Below are 12,149 nucleotides of genomic sequence, written 5' to 3'. Positions count from 1 at the left end.
AGCCCCGTTCTCTCTCAAGGCGATTATCAAGCCTTCGGTCCTTTAAAAAAGGCGTTGTCTGGTCGACGATTCCTTTAGGGCAGTGTAGGAGGCAGTAACGAATTTCTTCACGCAGCTGAACACTTTGTATTCCAGAATGAGATTTTCACTCTGCAGCGGAGTGTGTGCTGATATGAAACTTCCTGGCAGATCAAAACTGTGTGCCGGACCGAGACTCGAACTCGGGATCTTTGCCTTTCGCGGGCAAGTGCTCTACCAACTGAGCTACCCAAGCACGACTCACGCCCCGTCCTCACAGCTTTGGAGGGTAGGAGACGAGGTACTGGCAGAAGTAAAGCTGTGAGGACTGGGCGTGAGTCGTACTTGGGTAGCTCATTTGGTAGAGCACTTGCCCGCGAAAGGCAAAAGTCCCGAGTTCGAGTTTCGGTCCGGCACACAGTTTTGATCTACAGGAAGTTTCAACACTTTGTATTACCAAACGGGTACCAAATGCTCTTGGCCTTTTTCCTAATTGGCATATCGATTCTGGACTTTATGGCCTTCGAATGGGAACTTTTTGGTTGCGCCTTATATCTCTTTCGTATTTGCTCTTTTCTAGAGATTTCACAGTACTCAGATAACAAAATCAATAAACAACATATGCTCCAACGCTTCTTTTCCACCTACTTAGTCGCTATTAATGCTGCATCAAATAAACATTCTCCACAAATTGTGCAGAATTCAGTTGGTACAAGATTAGCACAGAAAAGCCTAACAGAGTGATGGGTAGAGGTCTGTGCGGAGCAGAAAAATGTTAGCAACATCCCCAAGTCTGCTATTGACATCCACGTCCGTGGATATTAAAATGTTGTAAACCAAGTGCGCTGTAGCTCTGGCGGTGGGCTTACGCCTGGCCTCAATTTTCATCCTCTAAGATCTGACATCGTAATTTACACTCCATAGGCTAAGCAAGAAGAGGCCGATCGTGATATTTTAATACAAAGTGATTTGTCATATTGCTGGTACGTCCCTTAAGTTACAAGTTTCTGTCGTAATTACTGAAATAAATAGTAACAAATTTTCTGCAGAATATTTCCCTCAACAGTGAGAAGTCAGATGAAACAATATTAAATGTCCTATCTTGCCTATTGTTAAATGCTTGTCATACACTTTGCTTATCAAATGTATGCTAATTATCCATAATTTTATATCATCTTAACGTGATAAACTCATCGCTGTAATAAGCACTTCGTTGAGTTCCAGTCAATACATTTAAGAGAAACGTAGATATACTGATTTTATACTTACGTCGCATGTGATACACAAATGGGAGTCAGGCCATGGAGCAAAGTTTCCAACGGATGGAGTTTTCAGCAGCCTTCTCGTCTTTTTACGGCAACTTTCGGTAATTAAGTAAGAGACAGCCGTTAATGACAACTAAAAAGGAATGACTGAGACGTAAGGCAACTGCCTATACGACAGGAGCAAGATCTATGGTGTGGTTATAATTAGAGTGCAGCTACTTAACAGAGAGTGGCTTGTAAGTACCGTATGGCAGTGAAACCTGGTAGATATGCTAATGCGATAAAGCGGAGCCGATTTACCCTGGAAAAAATTATTTCCAGTTTTAGCCACGAATGCAAATCTGGCGGTGTACAGCATTTCGCCGATATCTCTGGTGCTCATATTGATCAAATTGTGTAAGCACCTGTTAATAACAAAATCAACAATAGGCCTTTCCCAATTGTTTGAGCTTTTCTTCCCACGTCCCTTTCCTAAACCATTACATATGGAAATTTCTAATTGGTTTTCTTGCATTGACAGCGCCAGATTTGCACCTGGTGGCCGGAATTGGACCTAATTTTTTCCCCATTGTATATCAGTTCCGCATTAGATATCTACCCAGTTACGCTGTCACGCTAGACCTCTAAGAGTAGTTGCACTTTTACCATACGGTACGTGTACCTGCGCAGAAAAGCCAAATGTAAACAGTGCATCGTATTATTGATCGTTTGTATCACAAAAATGGATCAAAATCGTAATATTGACACTGCCTTTTAACTTTTAACCACAGAGTAAGCATTATTGCGGATATCCACAGATACGCCCGTAAACGTCTGTATCGGCACGGGGTTTTATCCGCAAAGTCAGTATTGTTGCTTTTATACGCACACTCGCAGGTGTCCGGCGATTGGTTACCACGTCACAGAAACTCCGCTGACAACAGACGGCACCGCACGTCGTCCCCTCCGCCGCCCACGCGAGTCGCGGAGCGCCTTTGTTTACGCCGGCGTTCGCAGAGAGGGCGTCGCGCCGGCTGCGGGGGCGTTGCGCCCAGCGCCTCAACGTCAGCGCGAGCGGCGACCGGACGCGTGCTGCGCTCCTCATTCCGCGGTCCCAGTCGTGGGCACTACACTCATTCCAGTTCCCTCACTTGTTCCGAAGAGTGCGACGACACAAAAAGAACACGTCCGCATCGAGTGGTAAGCCATTGCGAGACGGTCTCGTCTGACTGCACCTCTACTATAACTTTCACGAAGTCGACAAAGCGTTCAAACGTTCCTCTGTTCGATCGTCGGGCGGCGTAGGGCTCAAATATTTACTCATTCACTTCTTCGTTATCAAAAAGCAAGAGTTGCTCTTACAGCATATATAGCTCAAAATGCTCCGGGCTCTAGAAGTTTACGCGCCAGAATAGTATCCATTGTCACATTAAAGGAAAAGAAATCTAGAAAGTAGATGGCAGAAAAATGATCAATGGTCGGTGCACCACCTTCCGATGTATTCCTCAGTACTGTTACAACCAGGATAAGCAGTGTACAAATCGTTATGTGGAATATATTTGCATCAGTTTTATTAGAAATAAAAAGTTCTAGCTGTATCTGTATAACTTTTCGCTAACTCCGACTCCAGATACTTTAAAAGTTTACCACAGCGAATTGATTTAACTATTACTTACTTATCGTTAAGCAGGTATTACTTCGTACTCATCGTGACGGATTGTCAATCCTCTGGGCCCGGGTTCGATTCCCGGCTGGGTCGGGGAATTTTCTCCGCCCAGGAACTAGGGTGTTGTACTGTCATCATCATCCCATCATCCTTATCGACTGCAGGTCGCCGAAGTGGCGTCAAATTGAAAGACCGGCACCCAGCGAACGGCCTGCCCGGCGGGGTGCCCTAGCCATACGATTAAATAAACTTCATACTGATTTCAAGCATCGTCATAATATTAGCTCGCTTAACTTCAGTGGCAATGAAAGTGCGCCTTAACTCCCTTAGCAAATACTGTTAATCATCTTTCATTTCTTGACAATATCAGTTGTTTACCCCCATCCCTTGCTGTGACTATCACCATTTTTTGACAAGACGTTTGGCCTTAAGTATAATTCCCGCTTCTTTGGATGTCACTAAATCACCTTCGTGGTGAAGCAGTCCGATTGCAAAAATCAACTGCCATTAGCTTGCAAAATATGATTTTAAGTTAGACGCGTGTAAACGCAGGAGCGCAGATGACTGCGTACCAGTGTAGAAGAGAAACGAAATGGTTCAGATCTCGCAAGTATGTTATGAGAAACTTCTGAGAGGTACGATGAGAAATAAATGAGAAATAAATGAAGGTACGCATCAAGATCCTCCTCCTTACACAACCGCCTGATGACAGCTGGGCGGCAATGACCACCACGTGGCAAGCAAGTTTCCAGGTTTCAAGGTACATCTCTCTTCCACCTCGTTTATGAGCCCCGCACGTGTTTTCTTTCATTCGCCGTAAATCGTTGTCGTTAGTCAGACAGAGGCTCACGCCTGCTCATTGCCGTGCGCCTCGTTCAGTGTTTGGTAAACAAACGCCGTTGCGGGTCAATTGATGGCAACATTTCCTTGCGACAGTGCACGAGCTGAGAGAGGAGTTGCCGCGCTGCAGCAGCTTTGCCTGCGGCGGGCAGACGCAGCAGGTGCGCGGCGTGTGTACTCACGTGGGCAGGCGGCAGCGCGTGCGGTCGTCACGCCACCTCTCAGCTCGGCAGCCGGGCTCGCACTGACGCGAGCGCCGCCGGTCGCCGCGTGGCAACGCAGCCGCCTCCCCCTCCCCTCTGCACCCCATCCCCCCTCCACCGCTGCTCCAGACGACGACTCCCACCTGGGCGCCGCGCTGCAGCCTACCTAAAAAGGAAAGCGCGACAAAGCACCGGGGGCGGCAGCCGCCGAGGCGACGCGCACGTAGACGTCGCCTGCGAGCCACGGGGGCGGAGTGGGACCCGCAGCGACGCAGGGAGATGGCGCGTCTGCCCTGCTGGCGGCTGCTGTTCACGTTCTTCACGTAGACGAGTGGTTCGGCTGAATCTGTGGGCGCTGTAGTAGTGGAACTCTGTCAAGAGATCGCTATCTACGACTACTGTCACAGCATCAGTTCAGAGAGAGAAAATATGATAACTTAGGGAGGATACTGTCCGCCACACACTGAGTGCCGCGCGGGATGGCCGCGCTGTCTAGGGCGTCTTGTCACGACCCGCGCGGCTCACCCCTGTCGGAGGTTCGAGTCCTCCCTCGGGCATGGGTGTGTGTCTTGTCCTTAGCGTAAGTTGTGAGTAAGATTGTGAGCCGATGACCTCAGCATTTGGTCCCATAAGACCTTACCACAAATTTCAATTTCATAGCCGACTGGTCAGAGCAGCTGAGTGCCACGCGTCCTGTAACTGCCAGGTATTTTTGCTTGGGGAGAGGGCTGGTAGGGGTGCACTCAACCTCATAAGGCCAACTGAGGAGCTACTCGGCCGACAGCAGAGGTTCCAAGGTCAAGGAACCCGACAATGACCAGCATAGCGCTGTGTTGACTACACGCGCCTCTATACTGCAATCTATGGCGCCACTGGCAAAGGGTGACACGCCGGTCCAGGGCCAGAAGGCAGAACTGTAGCTTCACCTAAGGGAGATACTGGGCGCAAGAGCCACATCGAGAAAGGAAATAAACGCATACACTGGCAGTGGACGGCAAGGTATCTTGTACAGGACAGGGACAAATAAGAGAGCCACCAACCTTTTTCTCTTTTTTTAAGGAATTTCTGCCCTATTACTGTAAAGGACTGTTCATTTATTTCACATAACCATCATTTCTGATTTAAAAAATTCTCAGGTGCAAGTTGAATTGAGAATTAATACAGCTTATAAAGCTTATAAAGAATTAATACAGCTTATATAGAGGTTATAGAGGGCACTAAGTAGATCAAGTTTTACATGATCTCACAGAGCAATCAGCTAATGAAATATTTGTGTCAATGGGTGATTCACAGCAAATGGATTGTCACTGAATTTTGACAAGACCCAGTACACAAAGTTTAGTACCTCATAAAGAATACCTGACCCTATAAGTATAATGTATTCAAACAATGAAATTAAATCTGTAGACAGTGTCAAATTTTTAGGGCCACAAATTGACCACGACCTAAATTGGAAAGCTCACACTCTAGACCTAATGAAACGCCTTAGTTCAGCTACATTTGCAGTACGCATGATAGCAGAAACAGGTGATTTAAAAATGAAGAAGTTAGTTTATTCGGCCTACTTCCATTCCCTATAAAATCATCTTTTAGGGAAACTCCTCTCACAAAGAGACCATTTTCAAAATTAAGAAACGAGTTGGCTCAAATGGCTCTGAGCACTATGGGACTCAACTGCTGAGGTCATTAGTCCCCTAGAACTTAGAACTAGTTAAACCTAACTAACCTAAGGACATCACAAACATCCATGCCTGAGGCAGGATTCGAACCTGCGACCGTAGCGGTCTTGCGGTTCCAGACTGCAGCGCCTTTAACCGCACGGCCACTTCGGCCGACCAGAAACGAGTCATTAGAATTATATCTGATGTCAGTCCTAGATCATCATGCAGAGACCTCCTTAAGAAACTTGGTATTCTAACTACTACTTCTCAGTACATATACTCACTGATGTCCTTTGTCATTTCCAAGTCTTTTTTTACACAAAATAGTGCAAAACATGATTATACTACCAGAACCAAAAACAATCTGTATAAGGACTATAAAACCTTAAAATTACTTCAAAAAGGAGTCAAATACATGGGTACTCATATATTCAATAACTTACCAGAGCCTATCAAAGGTCTTGTAAGTCATAAAGATCGGTTTCAGAGTGAATTAAAGAACCTCCCGTTGGCCAACTCGCTCTACTCCATCGATGAATATCTTCACAAGGATTAATGTTCATAACTCTGTCTCCATTAGGATTGTACAATATCCATGTATCTGAGTAAAAAAAAAAACGATAAATGTAATGTAATAGGAACGCTTGTCTCGAAACGGTTCCTTTACACATTACAAGGAAAACAATATGTACAGATTTCACTTCTGTTTATCTGATATTACAACAGCTGTTCGATATGACGACCACCGAGTTCGGTGCACACAGTGTTTCTGCGCAGTAAGTTCGCATAAACTCTTCCCAACATGCGTGGTGTATCGTTAATCATATCTGTGCAGCCATGATCCGTGCAATCAGATCTTCCTCCGCCTGAACAGGGTTCTCATAAACAAGACTTCATCTGACCCCACATAAAATATCCAAAGGGGTTAAATCTAGGGATCTTGGTGGCCAAGCATGTGGTCCACCTCGACCGATCCACCTGTGCCCGTAGACTACGTTCAGGTGGTTTCGGGGGCGAACTGCAAAATATACTGCCGCGCTATCATGCTTCACCCACAATTCGAGCCGAACGTCCAACGGCACATCTTCCAAGAACTCCACCAAGATTTGTTGGAGGAATATCAAGCATTTAGCACCCTTTAGTTGGGGAGGAAGGACGTACGGACCCATCACACGACCACCGCAAAAACCTGCCGAGACAATGGTGACGAACGTGTGCTGAAATTTTCGTATACATTTGGGTTCAAAAATGGCACTGAGCGCTATGCGACTTAACTTCTGAGGTCATCAGTCGCCTAGAACTTAGAACTAATTAAACCTAACTAACCTAGGGATATCACACATATCCATGCCCGAGGCAGAAATCGAACCTGCGAACGTAGCGGTCGCTCGGCTCCAGACTATAGCGCCTAGAACCGCACGGCCACTCCGGCCGGCTTATACATTTGGGTTTTGAGTTTTTTTGATCCTAAACGTGGCTATTTGGAGCGCTCAAAATACCTTCCGTGTTGAAATGCGCTGTCGGTGAGCAAAATTCTCCTTGGAAACTGAGAAAAATCCACACACCGGTGTAAAAACCAAGTTCAGAGACACGTGGCACAAAATCCGCCGGGAGCATGGCGCGTATCTTCTTGAGTGTGATATGGGTGGAGAGGCCGTTCACGCAGAATACGTCATACAGACGAGTGAGACATGCAAGTCATATTTAGTGCCTCGAGTACTCATCAATGACTTCTCTCCAAGTTGAAGAAGTATTTCCTATTCCAATACGACAGTGCGTCGCCTTCTTAAAGCACCACAGTTGTCTCTATCACTTGTGAATTTCCAATTTTCCCGCAGCCGTTGTTCTACTCTGGCAAATATGAGATGAGATGGAGTCACACGTTTTGGAAAGTACTCTTGGTATGGGCATTGAACTTCTCTTCCATTACGGTCAAGCTTCACCGTAGTTAACAACATTTCTGTGTATTATGCGAATGTGAACTCAGGCACCCTGTTAACTGTAGCACTAGTCAGCGTAATGTCAAGTGAGGTATCACCAGTAAGCATGAAAATATGACAGATGGAAACAGTAAGACATCACGTGACAGCGCCATCGTAACACTGATGAAAGTGGGTAGCATACCATAACAGGCGAACTGCGTAAGAAACATCTAGCACGCGACGGAGAAGCTATTGTTTTCTTTGTTATATGGGAACAAACTGTTTCTGGACGCAGGTTCCTATGTACAACTTGATCTACTAAGTCCTCTCTACAGCCTCTAGAAGGGTATAACAGGAATCGTGAAACATCCTGTTAAGCTGTATTAATTTTCGGTGCAACTTGCACCTGAGAGATTTGTGACATGAATTGTGGAACGCCCTGTAGATCATATAGTGCAAGGCATAAAGAGTAACAACGACATTAGCAAAGATCATGTGGCTCACGTAGAGCTGACAATTTGAACGACCTCTTCCATAGTTTCGAAAAAAGTTAACATCAATTGATACATGGACATGAGGACAGCAGGTTACTGCAGTGTACTGGCTACCAAATACGCCAAGCAGCTTTTTAATGTTCATTCGTTGTTCAGTGTCAGCCATATTATGTCTTGGAAATTTTGCTCAAATACTCTAATACGACGACGAGTTTATAAGAACAGATATATGTTGTTTGGACGATGACACGTCATTTAGGAAGATCGGACATTTTGTGACTTGTTAGTAATGTTTTCAAATATTTAATGGCTTTTTGTTCTTCACATTATACCTTGCACTGTGTGATCTGTACGCATTATTAATTTTGAGTTCAGCTTTCACTTGATAAAAATAACAAAGTCAAAATCATGATTGTATAAAATGAACAGTAGTTTACAGGTGTGCGTGATGGGCCTACAGACTGAGTGGGAGAAGCTTTATTTTTTAAACAAAATTTTTACCCTTTCAACTTTCGTTCTCTGTACTGAGTAGCTGCATTTAATTTAAGAGTCACGATCAGGCTTGAACTGGTACAGTGCCGAATATTACCAGATGCCACTGCCAACCCACACCTTGTTCATGTGCACACCATTCTCCTAGTCAGTAATGGTTAGGTGATGGAGGTAAGCTTCCAAAGTACCTACAAGTAACCAATCAGAGGGCTGTGAACGGTCACGTGGCGGCTGCAGAGTGCTCAGGCGATCGTGAGCCGCGACAGACCTCGCTCTCTCTTAGCAGCCAGCCCTCGACCAATTCAGACGTGTCTCCCCCATCTCTCTGCCAGGCCACATGCCCCTCAGTCTGTTGATGGACTCCTTGGCGCCACACTTTGTAATCCCTAGCGGTAGACTTTCCGAATCAATCTGTACACCGGCCAATATCTGAAAAGTACCCTACTATTCTTATTCAGTAATATCATACGCTCTCGAATGCCCACTTTCCGCTGTAACTTGACTCTCGTGCAGTCCTGGACACAGTCATATGGCTCAAATTTCTGCTTCCATTATCAACCGCAACGTGAGATTATTTCTCTGATACCTTTACCTTCCCTAGCAATGGCCTTGCCGCAGTGGATACGTCGGTTCCCGTCAGATCACCAAAGTTAAGCACTGTCGGGCGTGGCCGGCACTTGGATGGGTGACCATCCAGGCCGCCATGCGCTGTTGCCATTTTTATGGGTGCACTCAGCCTCGTGATGCTAATTGAGGAGCTAGTCGACAGAATAGTAGCGGCTCCGGTCACATAAAACCATCATAACGACCTGGAAAGCGGTGTGCTGACACGCCCCTCCTATCCGCATCCTCACCTGAGGTTGACACGGCGGTCTGATGGTCCCGATGGGCCACTTGTGGCCTGAAGACGGAGTGCTTTACCTTCCCTTACGCCCAAATGAACGTAATTAATAGATTCTCAATTTTCTTTTTCATTCTTCAGTGTATTATTGTATTAACTATTCTTTGTATATTATTGTATTAAATAAATTGTTAGGGATTGCAGTAACGAACAATTTAAATTGGTATTCTATCATATTTCGGGCGAGCATCCGGGGTAAAACTATTTCCTCTTTCGACATTTCGAATGATAACCACATAGTTATCTTCAACGTAAATCGATGATTGATTTAAGTTCACTTGATATAAATATACTGTGGAATAAACGCGCGTGCGTCACGATAAGGTAATCGGCAGATTATCAGCCGAAATATACTTCGAAGATGCAACAGTGCTGCTGTGGAGTACTGCTGCGTGGTAAGGGATACTTACCACACAGGATGGACAGAGGGCATCTAAGAAGTTCAAAGAAGAGCTGCTTGTTTAGTATAGTCATAAAATAAGAGAGAGCGTGTCACAGATTTGATAAGCTAGTGCTGAACTTTCTACAGTTTGTTGTTATTCGCAGATAAGGCTTATTTCTTATCCGATGGAATTTCCAATTGCTACCACGTCTTCAGTGGTGAATATCCATTCGTCATCCACATCTCCGGACTCCAGCAACAATCATGTTTCAGTTGGAAGGGCAGAGATTCCTCAAGTAACGTCGCCTGAAGTCCTAGCATCTTGTCTCACTGGTTTATGTTACCGGCTTTTCATTCGATATATGACTGCCGAGTTACTATACACGCTACCTCTTGTTGTCTGACAGAAGACATAGTTTCAACTCAATGTTTTCAACACGATATTGCACTGTACCGCTTCACTGGTGATGTCAGGCAACTGCTGAAAGGTGGATAGCCTACTGGTTGCATTGGAAGGGGACTTCCTACTCCACGGCTGCCAGATCTGAGTTCCCCAGATAAGCAAGCCAGATAATGTATTTTCCATTACCTTAATAGAGCACGCTGCTAGCTTTGCAAGTTTATAGGTGGTGTAGAACTGCCAACAGACGGATATGCGACCCTCACTGCAGTTAAATGATGTGTATGCGCCAGTCTATTGTATGCAGATAACGCTGTAAGATACGTCACCTTGGAGAAGTTAAAATTTCGAATATATAGTCTGATGTAGTATTGATATTAGACTATTGACTTCGTCAGATAAGTTGAAACTTGCCGTGGCCTAAGATCGTTGTACAGTCACACACTAACATAGCAGGACAAATATTTCCTTAGTAATAATAACAGCCTTGTTTCATTTCTCTCGTACCTCCTATAATATGCTGAGAGAACTAATATTTTCTTCATTCTAGTAACAAGACAGCGCTATTTAAACGAACATTCCAGAACCCACAGCCACCATAATTGACGTGACCTCATTTCACTTTGCAAGGTGTAATGCTGTTCAGTAGATCTCTGTGTTGAAATCACGTGTAAGATACTAAACACAAACATCCATTTTGAATTTCCTGAATTTGTTGAAAGAACTGTAATGGAACTGGTCATCGTGCTGGATTTATTTTCATGTTTTGCACATATTGCAAGTTCAATTTCTTGTTAGTTACTAGCAGGCCATTTATTCTATGTATATATAAATGAAATTTCTGTGGGCTTTGTTATTATTTTGTTTGTATCTCGTATGATAATTTACTCACTAAACTATTAACAACAGTACATATATAACACTTTTTCTGATTTTGCATGTGTATTCGATTGTAAAACTAACTTTATATGCAAAATTAGATGGCACTTTACTCCGATAAGCTAATAATTATCATTTTCGCTGATCGTGTTTGATCAGTGTCTTGTATTTAAATTTTGTGTTATTTAAAAACCTGTTCTCCATTATTGTGTATTATATGAAGTTCGAATCAGGACTGCTTTTGTAAAACTGTAAAATGTATCATTAAAATTATCGCTTTTAATAATAGAAGAAATTATAATTGGTCGTTATCAGTAATATAGTCTAATTAAAATTCAAATATGTCCATAAATTACTTATAAGAAAGTTGTCTAAAGTGCTACCTCAGTTAAAATTGCTTTATTAATGTGTTTCATGTTATTTATATTAAAAAGTATCTGATTGTAAAAAGACAAGTAGTGGTTTGTATTGAGGAATTAATTGTAATAGTTACGAATGAAAGTTAGGTTCAAAAGAACTGAAATATTGTAAAACTTTCGAATACTTGAGAAAACCAATCGTGAACTCTCGCCATATGTAATTTCTTCATGGCATTTCCATTTTGAACGCCGCGCAGACGGCAGCATAAAATTTTGCTAATTAGATAATAGTGAACTTTGCGGAAACATTTTCGTGAAGAATGACATTCATGGAAATAAGGGAAACCTGAAACATTTCATTTACATCAAAACGTTACAACGTAAGTACCTAAAGAACTTTTAGTTTCAAGGAATCATCTCCTACACAACGGAAACAGCGAGAACAACAGATTTTATAGATAAGTAGAAGGCTTGCAACTTTTTTAATTGAACATCTATTATCTGTTGTACCTCTCACATTTCAAGCAAAATCTTATTTGCCTGTAGTCTAATCACAATCTCGTGCACAATGTAAACTGCTTCATCACAGAATTTAACAAGTATTAAGGGTGCAGGACGAACAGGAACTGTTTTTCATGTTTACTTTATTCTATTTCGTACGTAATACAGTGAAGTTTCATACATGACA

The 12,149-nt window shown here is 43.6% G+C and overlaps 1 protein-coding gene across 1 annotated transcript in view; it reads right to left on the bottom strand.

Annotated features, from left to right (window-relative positions):
• Nucleotides 1-4,006, bottom strand: part of LOC126473691 (uncharacterized) — a 1,039,677-nt gene extending 1,035,671 nt beyond the window's left edge. Inside the window, exon 1 of the mRNA XM_050100967.1 lies at nt 3,951-4,006. The gene's annotated coding sequence lies outside the window, so the exon portion shown is untranslated. The remainder of the gene's footprint in view (nt 1-3,950) is intronic.
• Between the last annotated feature and the right edge of the window lie 8,143 nt (nt 4,007-12,149).

This window comes from Schistocerca serialis, chromosome 1 (assembly GCF_023864345.2).
Source record: "Schistocerca serialis cubense isolate TAMUIC-IGC-003099 chromosome 1, iqSchSeri2.2, whole genome shotgun sequence".
In the NCBI taxonomy this organism is placed as follows: domain Eukaryota; kingdom Metazoa; phylum Arthropoda; class Insecta; order Orthoptera; family Acrididae; genus Schistocerca; species Schistocerca serialis.
The sequence above is the reverse complement of the archived record's forward strand: the minus strand, read 5'-3'. Positions and strand labels throughout refer to the sequence as shown.